We start from the raw sequence: 12,491 nt of genomic DNA on the forward strand, positions 1-12,491 counted from the left end.
GCTTCTAGATTGGATTTTATTTCAGCAATTGAGTTATGTAATTTTTATTGATGGCCTGTATTTCCATCAATAATCCTTTTTAAATTCCTTTAGAATTTTTATTACCTCCTTTTTGAAAACGAGTTCTAGTAGATCAGTGAGGTCTCATTTGTTCTTTCAAGGCATTTATTTTGTTCCTTTTGTTGAAAGTAGTTCCTTGGCTTTTTCATTTTACTTTATCTGTATGACTTTAGGAGAAACAGTTACCTACTTTGGTCGTGAAGGTATGTCTTTATGTAGGAGCGTCCCTGTGTAAAGAGTCCAATATTTTGGCATGCGAGCTGGTTTCAGTATGGTCACTAGCTATGTGATTCTGCTCAGAAGCAGCCCTACATCACCTCCCTTTCTCTGTTGTATTGGTCCACGATCTAGTGCTAGGCTGGGGCTGGTGGCTGGGGAGTTGTGGCTTTAGGAACTGAGGTGGCTGTGCTGCCCTCTGAGATCTGGGCTGCCTCCTTCCAGGACTCTCTGACCCAGATCTAGTGCTAAGCTGTGGTGTGGAGTGGTCAGAGACAGAATGCTCTTGCTGGAAAATCAACCACTTTACTGAGATGCTGACAATGGCCATTGTGACCTCACCTGGACCACACCCCAGACCCTCCAGGGTTGTCCCTGTATAGCTAGATGAGCCCTCTCCCAGGGAACTCACAATTTAGTGCTTGGCCACTGCATGGCCTTGTGGCCCTGCCCTATGCACAGACAGTGGACTCTGTGTCTCCATCTGGATCACAACCCAGGCAGCCTAGTCTGTCTCTGTGTAGCTAGACTTAGTTTTTACCATAATCTCACCCCAAGGTGTAGTGTGGAGTGAGCTGGACCTGGGTTGGTAAGCACAGCAAGGAGGCAGCCCCGGTGCATGGCCCTCACTGCCCTCATTGTTGGCAAGCCACATGTGCACACTCCTCGAGAGTGAAGTGGAGGTTTCTCCAACACTCTGTGTGCCTCAGTGGATTTTTCAGTAGGTCAGGTGTTGGTCTCTTCTGTGCAGAACCCCAGAACTAGGGTGTGCAGATTGTGACTTGACCTACTTATGCCCCAGAGCAAGGGTCCACACTTGTAGGCTTCTTTGCCTTACACATCCCTCCCTGGGGCACAGGTCCTGACCCAGTGCCTTTTTGTCCATCCTACCTGGTTACATGGAGATCTTTCTTGCAGAGATAGCTGTTTGGGAGTTCTTCCAGTTACAAGTTAGTTTTCCATGAGAATTGTTCCACAGGTAGTTTTGTGTTTTTGATGTGTTGGTTAGGGGAGGTGAGTTCCATGTCCTCCTACTCTGCCATCTTGATCCTCCTCCCCAAATAATTTTATGGTAAATATGCTTAATATGACTTATAGCAAATGAATCATTAGACCATTTCTGTACAAGATACACTATTTCTTGCTAATCTCTTTATCCAAGGGAAAACGTAACCTATGATACTCCTGTAGTATTGGTATAAAGATCAGATGGGACCATATTAATAAAAGCACTTTGGAAAATATATGAATGCAGGATATTTTATTACTTATTTGATTATCATTGAGTGAAGTGATATGAAAAAATGCTCAGAAAACAATTTCTGAAAGCACTATTAGTTGAGTGGGTGATAAACTGATAGATATCCATGTTGCATTTTCATATGGGCCCATGCTTTGATTTTCATATGAATTTACACAGTACAATAATATAAAATTTTACTACATTGGTTTTTCTTTTGGACTATCTTTATTATAAGGAGAATTGAAAGTTTAATAAGACCCAAGGGATGTCTTATATCCTTAACACATAGAGGAAAATTACGTTCCCAGCTACCACCCATTAAGAAATATTCAGCCCAAGCTCCCTTTCCCATCAGTCAGGCTGACAGCATCTCAAGTCAAAAAATATAGCAATCTGCCTACAAAATAGAATTTCCCCAAATGTGGTGACCATAGTCATGCCTTTCCTGACTCTTCTAAAACCAACAAAGAAAAGTAATAACAATAGGACAACACTACCACCGAAAAGACATGAACAAAGCAACTTTAATTTTCCACCATTCCTAAGGTAGGGAGTAAAGTTCACTGTCACTTCTGAATCTCATTGGCAATTTCTAGTATTTTGTGTAAACTACTTGATGGTAATTGACAGGTCACCATGTGGGGACATAGGATGTTTTTAAGTCTGCTACCATAAGAGAGCGATCACTGGGATCTCACAGTGTGGAGAGCTTTGGGAAAGTAAGATGATATTATAACCTAAATATTGGACATGCACCATTGTCTTTTTTTTTTTTTTTTTTTGAGCTCTACAAGACCATTCATATCAGCTGATGTATTTCTAATGTGCTTTTTCCCTTAGATTGAGCTAACTTGAGGTTTCTGTCCATTAACCAGATATTGTAAAGATCTTTGTGCAATTCCAGGGAAATGAAGTATTTTAATACAAAGTAATAACCTACATTAGATGTTTTTATCTAAAAGATGCTAAAGGGTATGCAGACAAACATTTGCTCTGGAAGAACTACAGGTCATTTTTTTTAAAAATCTGAACTCCATAGATGGGTTAAAAGAATTCCCTAAACTCCTTCAAGTTGTATGTAGAATTATACGTAAATATGTTTGAGTTTTCTCTATGGGAAAGGACTGGAGCACTCATCAATTTCTCAAAAGGATGAACCCCCCCACCTTCCAAAAATCAGAGCCACAAATTTATATTCAAATTGTAAAATTGCATTTCTTCTATCATTGTTGCTATAAAACTAATTTTAAAATATCCATTTTTGTTTCACTTATGAGCGGTTGACTTAGTATTCCAGGCTGTTCTTGTTCAGTCACTCAGTTGCCTCTGACTCATTGCAGTCCCATAGAGTGCAGCATACAAGGCTTACCTGTCCTTCACCATCTCCTGAAACTTGCTCAAACTCATGTCCATTGAGTCAGTGATGCCATCTACCCATCTTGTTCTCTGCCATCCCCTTCTCCTGCCTTCAGTCTTTGCCAGCATCCAGTGAGTTGGCTCTTCACATCAGGTGGCCAAAGTATTGGAGCTTCAGCTTCAGTGTCAGTCATTCCAATGAATATTCAGGATTGATTTCCTTTAGGATGAATTGGTTGGCCCTCCTTGCAGTCCAAGGGACTTTCAAGAGTCTTCTCCAACACCACAGTTCAAAAGCATCAATTCTCCAGTGTTCAGCCTTCTTTATGGTCCGACTCTCACACGCATACATGACTATTGGAAAAACGATAGCTTTGATTAGATAGACCTTTATTGGCAAAGTAATGTCTCTGCGTTTCAATACATGGTCTAGGTTGGTCATAGATTTTCTTCTATGGATTTAAAAGGAGCAAGCATCTTTTAATTTCATGGCTGCAGTCACCATCTGCAGTGATTTTGGAGCCCAAGAAAAGAAAGTCTGTCACTGGTTCCATTGTTTTCCCTTTATTTGCCATAAAGTGATGGAATCTGATGCCAGGATCTAAGTTTTTCATTCAATATTCATTGAGTTTTAAACCAACTTTTTCACTCTCCTCTTTCACCTTCATCAAGAGGCTCTTCAGTTTGTCTTTGCTTTCTCCCATTAAGGTGGTGTCATCTGCATATCTGAACTTATTGATATTTCTCCCAGCAATTTTGATTCCAGCTTCTGCTTCATCCTGCCTGGCATTTCGCATTATATACTCTGCACAGAAGTTAAATAAGCAGGGTGACAATATACAGCCTTGATGTACTCCTTTCCCAAAATTCAACCAGTCTGTTGTTCCATGTCTGGTTCTGACTGTTGCTTCTTGACCTGCATACAGGTTTGGGGCTATATATAGAAGCTGTGTGTGGGATAGAGAATGAGAAATAGGTGATGTCCTGGGAATGTAGCCATGAAGTAGAGAGTTAACTAGAATATGCTTTGAGGTCCCTTTCAATGCAAAGAGTTGATGGTTCTTTGAGGAAGGAGAGTTTCCTTGATCTCCTGCTGAATCTATTCAAAATAAAGCCAACTCAGGGACAGAGAGCAATTCCTTCCTTGTTGCTACTAAACCTGGGGAACGGAAGAAGAGACATGAAAAAAGACAGATGATATTAGATCAACCCACTATTTTTGGTTTCGTTGCTTTGGGACATGCTCACTGAGAATCTTCCATGATTAGTCAATATTTTATGTACTATGATATTTTAAAAAATCTCAGATGCTGCACAGATTTCCTCTAGTTTAGAAATGATAATGAAAAACACCCATTACAGTTATATCATTACCTTATAACATCGACAGAGTACCACCCAAAAGAAAGAAGTGCAATGATTAGTTGTGCAATTTTAGACCCATAGCTTATTAAGTATTTACAATATTGCTTCAGAGATATGAGATGCTTCCCCTACAAAATTAGTAGCAGTGATTGACTGATAAAAAACTGAGATTCAGTGAGGTATACAGAGTTGGAATTTGAGCACAATCAGTCTGACTTGAGAGTCAAGGTTTTTAACCAAAAAAACTAAAGTTTTGCTGCCTTGACTAGCTATTGATTTTATTCCTCAGCCAGAAATAGGAAAAATATATCAAGGGCAGATGACCATACTTGGCTGTAAAATATCCAAAGGACAGGATCAAAGAGATGAATCTTAAAAAAAATGAGAAAGAAATTAACAACATGAAGGTCATTGCAAGTGAAACTATCCACACACGCACAAAAGTCCATGAGAGATGAGTGTTCAAAATGAGGACAATAGTGTCTTAATTTTAATCTTTCTGAAATAGACTACCCCTGGAATAGCATCCATTCCATTTTGGGCATCAATTTTACAAATACCGGCAAACTGATGGGGCTTGGAATGGTATAGGCAATAATAATATTTAGCATTTAGATTTTGTTCTATAATAGAAACACACAGTTTTTAGGTCCATGGGATCTGAAACTAGTCTGCTTGGGTTCAAATCCTGGTCTTCCCATTTTGAAATGTTATAAAATAAGTCATTTAGGCTCTGTGCCTCACAGTATCATCTCTCAAGTGGGGCTAATGGAATAGTTTCTCAAAGATTCCTGTGAAGATGAGTTAATGTATCTGAAAGGTTTAGAACATTGTAACTACTCTAAGAATAATGTGACCAAAAAAAAAAAAAAAAAAAAGATACATAAAGGAGAGTCTGCAGCACAAAGAATAAAAGTCTTGGTAGGAATTTACCTCCAATGGCTAGAGAACAGAAATAGTGTCAATAAAGTTACATGGTAACTTTTACTTCTGAAACCTGCAGTATTGTTTACACTTTTCAATTTTACTCTCCAAATAAAATTAGTAAAAAACAGATAAATAATTATAACCTAATTAATTTTATATTCTCCACCTCATGTTTAAATCCTAAGACATGCTAAGTGCTTGAATACCTGTAGTGAGTGACAGGTAAATAAATACTGAATATATCCAGAGGCAGATACAAAAATATATTTTATAAAAGTAAAAGTTATGTATTCCCTCCAAGTACATTCTACCACACTCCCCAGAAATAATGTATTATTTTCTCTGGTCATCACCAATGACAATAAGAAATATATAGAAACTTCTGGTCACATGATTTATCCATGTTTTTCAATATATATCATTTCCCCATAAGAGTTATTAAACTTATTAATACCTTATTCCTGACCTCTTTTTCTTTGTCCAGACCTTAATAGTTTTAGTTTCCTGATAGTTTTTATTTTTATTATTAGTAGTTTATTCTGTTTTGAACTTTAAGCAATAAACTTCAACATTGGAGTTAGAATTATAGTTATTTCTTGAGAAATCCATTTTAAACACTTTCTATCAATTTTCCAATACCTGACATAAGAAGTTAGAAATTTCTGTCCATCTTTTATCTGTAATCATGATTCATTCATGTTGTGGTCCAAGGTGATACTAAAAAATTGAAGTAAATTAGTAATACTGCATATATTATTATTTTTTGACAGTTATTCAAACAAGAAGTATGTTGCTTTCATTGCTGTTGTTTTCAGTTGCTAAGTCACATCCTACTTTTTGCAATTTCATGGACTGAAGCTCGCTAGGGTCCTCTGTCCTCCACTGTCCCCCAGAATTTGCTCAGTTTCATGCCCATGGAGTTGGTGATGCTTATCTAACCATCTCATCCTCTGCAAGTATGATAGTAGTCACAAAAAATGAAAAGCAATCCTAAATCAGAAAACCTATGTGAAATACGTTTATCTTTTCATTATGTGATGAATCTCCCTTCCTATTTTTCTATTTTCACTTGGACTTTTTATTTCCTGGGTTGGCTATAAACCTGGGGGTGAGGGGGTGGGGAAACTGCTTTGTAATTCATATTGGTTTATTTTCTTCTTCTTTCCAGGGTTCCTCCCACCAGAGGCTCAAGTATTAGTTTTAAAAAGTTAAACTTTCTGAATCATATAATTCCTGAAAATATATTTATCTTGTCCCACATTTTATTGCTAATATTCGTAGGAACTGATTTATAGGTTAATAGTAATATTTTCTGATATCCTTACAGGAACTCAGTCCTGAAAATAGTTATCTTCCTTTGAAGGCAAATTCATTTTATTCTTCCCAGTATTCCAATTATTTATTGGGGGCTTTTTAAAATTAATTTGTCTTAAACAGTGTAATCTATACAGTGTAAAGATGTTGGACTTTACATAAATCATAGGTAAATATAAAAATTGTACATGAACCTTCATAGATGTGTTTGCTCTATATTTTCTTTTCTTGACATTTTTCCCTGTCCAATTTTCCTTTCAAAATATTGCTAGAGTTACAAAATGAATATGCAAAGAGGTGGCTTTGTTTCCCTTCCTCCTTTTTGAAACAGTTACCAAATTGGCAGATTTAGTAAAAATAAATTATGAAATGGCCTGAGGACCTTTGCATTTGTGTGAGTGAGGGTAATATTCAGGAGACACATTTGATTACCATTCCAGTTTTCTGAAAGCTTTTCTGTTTTGTAGAGGGCAGTTTGGTAGTTTTCAGGAATTTCCTTTTCATTTAATTGTTCAAGTTTCAAACAATACATTTGTTTAATGCAATCAGTCAAGAAAATTAAAAAAAAAAATTGAGTTACTACCCCACATACTACCCCACTCCAGTACTCTTCCCTGGAAAATCCCATGGATGGAAGAGCTTGGTAGGTTGAAATCCATGGGGTCGCTAGAAGTTGGACATGACGGAGCAACTTCAGTTTCAGTTTTCACTTTCATGCACTGGAGAAGGAAATGGCAACCCACTCCAGTGTTCTTGCCTGGAGAATCCCAGGGACAGGGGAGCCTGGTTGGCTGCTGTCTATGGGGTCGCACAGAGTCGGATACGACTGAAGCGACTTAGCAGCAGCAGCAGCAGCAGCAGCATAGACATATTACCTTTTTGATTGACATTTTATTATTTATCATTTTATTATTTCACAATGTCATTTTACATAAGAATTTTATTGAAGCATAGCATGCATCTTTTGTCTGTATTACTATTCTTAATTGCTCTATTATTTTCTATCGTATAAATTTCAGTTCTTAACATTATTATGTCTTTCCTTATACAAATTATATGGATTCATTTTCTGTTTTTAAATATAATTTCTTGAGATGGAACTTGATTTAATTGATATTCATCCTTTCTTCTAAAATGTATACATTTATACTGAAAAATAGCCCTCTACAAAGAAGTATCTCTATCTCAATGGCTTGATATATTGTGTTTTCAGTATGATTTAAGTGCAGAATGTTTTTTCACTTACATTTTTATTTCTTCTGTGATCCATCTGTCATTTAGAAATGTGTTATTTGTTTCTAAATATTTGAGGATCTTTTTATTATCCTCCTCCTTTCTCCCCCTTCCTCTTAGTCTAAATTCCCCTCTTCTCTCCCTTATCTCCTTCTTCATTTTATGATAATGATGATTCATTTCCATGCAAAGATAATATTCTGGACATTTTCAGTGTCTTCATATTTGTTGAAATTAATTTGCAAAACAAAGTCTAACTTTAAAATTCATATTCATTTTAAAATATACATTACTATTTCATTTTGTATGATCTCTGAGAGAGTGTGTATTTTTAATTTTTTTTTTTTTTTTTTTTTTGGCTACACTGCTTGGCGTGTGGGATCTTAGATCCCTGAACAAGGATTAAATCTGTGCCCCCTACATTGTAAGCATGTGCTTAGTCACCCAGTCATGTCCAACTCTTTGCAACGCCATGGACTGTTGCCCTCCAGGCTCCTCTGTCCATGGAATTTTCCAGGCAAGAATACTAGAGTGGATTGACATGCCCTTCTCCAGAGGATCTTTCCGACCCAGGGATCGAACTCAGGTCTTCCCCCACATTGCTTTACCAGCTAAGCCACCAGGGAAGCCCAAATTTGTAAGTGCAGAGTCTGAACCATTAGAGTGCCAGGGAAATCCCTTTTATTTTTAAAAAATACATGTGATTTCTATTATACTGAATTTTTGGCCTCTTCTATAAGGAGAGGATGCTGTCTATGGAGAGTGCCACATGGCAGGGAACTGGCAACAGTTTCTATCCAACAGCCATTGAGAAACTATAGCCCTTAGTCCTATTTATTTCCTATTTCCATGAGGAAATAAATTCTGCCAACAGCCTGAATGAGCAAATTCCTCCCTGGCCAGAAGATAATGAAATGGTATGGTAATGGTTAATTTTATTTGTTAACTGGGCTAAGAGATGCCAATGCAGCTGGGAAAACATTATTTCTGGGTATGTCTATGAGAGTACCCAAAGAAGAAATTAGCGTTTGAATCAGTAGACTGAGGGAAGGATAGCACCCTCACCGGTGCTGCTGCTGCTGCTAAGTCACTTCAGTCGTGTCCTACTCTGTGCAACCCCATAGACAGCAGGCTCCCCCGTCCCTGGGATTCTCCAGGCAAGAACACTGGAGTGGGTTGCCATTTCCTTCTCCAATGCATGAAAGTGAAAGTGAAGTTGCTCAGTCGTGTCCGATTCCTAGCGACCCCATGGACTGCAGCCTACCAGGCTCCTCTGTCCATGGGATTTTCCAGGCAAGAGTATTGGAGCAGAGTGCCATTGCGCAGTGGGCATCATTCAGTTTGTTGAGGATGGAAGAGAACCAGAACCTATAAGAAGGGTGATTTTTTTTTTTCTTTTTGTTTGAGTTGGGCCATCCATATTCTCTTGTCCTTGGATGTGAATGCTCCTGGTTCTCAAGTGTTCAGACTCAGGTTAGGACTTACACTAACACCCCTTTGATTCACAGACTTACAGACCTGAACTGAATTCTAACACAGATTTTCCTAGTTCTCTAGCCTGTGGAACTTGTCAACTTTCATAACAAAATGAGTTCCTATAATATATTTCCTCTTACATTCCTATCTATCTATTCACCTATCAACTCTCTATCCTATTGTCTCTGTTCCTCTGACGAATTCTAGTACAGACAAGTTTCCATGAAAGAGAACTCTTGTCCACACAAAACCTATATTCAGTGAAATAACATTTCCCGACAAACAAAAATGAAGGCGCATATTCTTCATTAGTCCTATTCATGAGTGAGGATGAAGTCTAGCAAACACACTGATAGCATTTTGATACTGGTTAGAGTCTTGGGCAGAGAAGGCAATGGCACCCCACTCCAGTACTCTTGCCTGGAAAATCCCATGGATGGAGGAGCCTGGTAGGCTGCAGTCCATGGGGTCGAGAAGAGTCTAACAGACCGAGCGACTTCACTTTCACTTTTCACTTTCATGCATTGGAGAAGGAAATGGCAACCCCCTCCAGTGTTCTTGCCTGGAGAATCCCAGGGACGGTGGAGCCTGCTGGGCTGCCGTCTATGGGGTCGCACAGAGTCGAACACGACTGAAGTGACTTAGCAGCAGAGTCTTGGGACCCTAAAGCAAAGAACTCAGATAAGCCATTCCTGACCTTCTAATCCATGGAAACTGTGAGAAAAATAAATGTGTATTATTTTAAGCTGCAATATTTGTGGTAAATTTTTACACTAATAAAAAAAGTAATACTTACTCTATTACATGAAGTGTGCTTCTTTATCTCTTGTAATGATTTTGACCTTAATGTTAACTGGATTTATGTTAGTATAGCTAAATCAGTTTCTTGTTGCTGTTCTAAGTGTTTCTTTGCATAATATATCATTTTATATTCTTTTATTTTCAATCTTCAGAGCATCATATTTAAAGTGTATTTTTCTAAAAAAAAAACATGTAATTTGTTTCTGTGATTGTTTTGTTGTTACAGTTTTATTCACAAAGAAAATTTCATATTTTCTTTGGAGTATTTATTTTATTTACAGACACTATTTAGCTTCAATCTCTCTTACCTCTCCTTAATTTTTTATCTTTTTCCTTCTTTGCTATAAATTATTATTTTTCCACTCTCCTCTATTGTCATTACTTATACATTCTTCTTACTCTTCTTTCATTGACTTCTTAGATATTAAAATGATCATTATTGAATTAACATAATTTAATATAATTACTACTCATTTCCAAGACAATTCCATTTATCATCCTCCTGCTATTTCTGTCATTGTTGTTCTATCAGGCATTTCAGTTCTATATACTTTATTCCCCATAGACATTATAAGCATTTGTACAGTCAATTTTCATTTAGATTCACCCACATAATAGTGGTATATAAAGAAAACTTAGCACCAAAGAATTAATGCTTTTGAACTGTGGTGTTGGAGAAGACTCTTGAGAGTCCCTTGGACTGCAAGGAGATCCAACCAGTCCATCCAAAAAGAAATCAGTCCTTAATATTCATTGGAAGGACTGATGCTGAAGCTGAAACTCCAATACTTTGGCCACCTGATGTGAAGAGCCTGACTTATTGGAAAAGACCCTGATGCTGGGAAAGATTGAAGGTGGGAGGAGAAGGGGATGACAGAGGATGAGATGGTTGGATGGCAACACCAATTAAATGGACATGAGTTTGAGTAAACTCTGGGAGTTGGTGATGGACAGGGAGGCCTGGCATGTTGCAGTTCATGGGCCTCATAGAGTCAGACAGAACTGAGCAACTGAACTGAACTGAACATAATAGTATCTTTCATCACTGGTGGCTCAGACGGTAAAGCATTTGCCTACAATGTGGGAGACCCGGGTTAGATCTCTGGGTCAGGAAGATCCTCTGGAGAAGGAAATGGCAACCCACTCCAGTACTCTTGCCTGGCAAATCCCATGGACAGAGGAGCGTGGTAGGCTACAGTCCATGGGTCGCAAAGAGTCGGACACGACTGAGCAACTTCACTTTCACTTATTTTCAATCACTATTTATTCCCTCCTATATTTCTGATTTTCTTTTGCATGAAACATCTAAAGTAAGATTAATGAAGAAAAGTATTCTTTGTTTGTTTTTGCCTAGTAATGTTGTTATTTCAAATGTATGTGTTTTGGAGTTAACAAGTATTTTCTTTCAATTAAAGATGGTGAGTTGCTGTCTTCTGGCTTCATTTTTGTGTTGAAAAGTCAACTCTGAGTTTTTGTTTTGCTTCTTAAAAAGTAATAGATACTGTTTTATTTGTTTCTACTAGAGAGTGCTTCTTTATCTTTAATTTTAAGCAATTTTAAAATATTAATGTGACATGCCTTATTGTGATTTACTTTCTATTTATTCTGTCTACTTGGGTTCTAGCAATTTTTCAATCTGTGGATTGATGCATTTGATCAGCCTTGAAAAATCATTATCTTAAAGCCATTATCTTAAGTGCTTCTTTACCATTCTTTCTCCTCTGCCTTCTCTATGTTAAATATATTCACTATGTCTCATAAATCTAACATTCTTTCACGTATCTTCCATCTTTTTTGCTTTTCATGTCAAGTCTGGATATACACTGGCAACTTATTTTTCAGTTCACTTATTCCTTCTGCTGTCAGTAGGTAAATTGATATACTAAGTTCTTATTTTAACTTCAGGTCAGGTCAGTTCAGTTCAGTTCAGTCACTCAGTCATGTCTGACTCGTTGCGACCCCATGAATCGTAGCACGCCAGGCCTCTCTGTCCATCACCAACTCCCGGAGTTCACTTAAACTCAAATCCATTGACTCGGTGATGCCATCCAGTCATCTCATCCTCTATTGTCCCCTCTTTCTCCTGCCTACAATCCCTCCCAGCATCAGAGTCTTTTCCAATGAGTCAACTCTTCTCATGAGGTGGCCAAAGTACTGGAGATTCGGCTTTAGCATCATTCCTTCCTAAGAACACCCAGGGCTGATCTCCTTTAGAATGGACTGGTTGGATCTCCTTGCAGTCCAAGGGACTCTCAAGAGTCTTCTCCAACACCACAGTTCAAAAGCATCAATTGTTCAGCACTCAGCTTTCTTCACAGTCCAATTCTCACATCCATACATGACCACTGGAAAAACCATAGCCTTGACTAGATGGCAAAGTAATGTCTCTGCTTTTGAATATACTATCTAGGTTGGTCATAACTTTTCTTCCAAGGAGTAAGTCTCTTTTAATTTCATGGCTGCAGTCACCATCTGCAGTGATTCTGGAGCCCCAAAATAA

The sequence above is a fragment of the Oryx dammah genome, unplaced genomic scaffold (assembly GCF_014754425.2).
Source record: "Oryx dammah isolate SB20612 unplaced genomic scaffold, SCBI_Odam_1.1 HiC_scaffold_9, whole genome shotgun sequence".
Taxonomy (NCBI): domain Eukaryota; kingdom Metazoa; phylum Chordata; class Mammalia; order Artiodactyla; family Bovidae; genus Oryx; species Oryx dammah.